The sequence below is a fragment of the Penaeus monodon genome, chromosome 29 (genome assembly GCF_015228065.2).
Source record: "Penaeus monodon isolate SGIC_2016 chromosome 29, NSTDA_Pmon_1, whole genome shotgun sequence".
NCBI lineage: Eukaryota > Metazoa > Arthropoda > Malacostraca > Decapoda > Penaeidae > Penaeus > Penaeus monodon.
In genome coordinates, this window is record NC_051414.1 from 31289235 (window position 1) to 31289524 (window position 290).

A 290-nucleotide genomic window follows, 5' to 3' on the forward strand; every position below is an offset into this window, starting at 1 on the left:
CCGGTATCGCCTCCTCTCCCTTCTCACTCTATTTACCCCCTCTTCTGCCTCTCCATCTCCCCCCTCCCTTCCCCTCTTCTCCCCCTTCTGTCTCTCTTTACACAACATTCGAGAGAGCGTAGTAGTTGCAGGCACCACTTCCCTGCCCATGAAACCGAGCGTCAGTCGTGCCTCTCCGCCCGGGCACTGTGTACACTGACCTCGCTCCGTGTTTGTGCTCTTGCCTCACCGCCGCCAAGTCTGGTTGCGACAGGGCGGGGCGCTGGGAAGGGATGGGTGGTGCCCGCTTG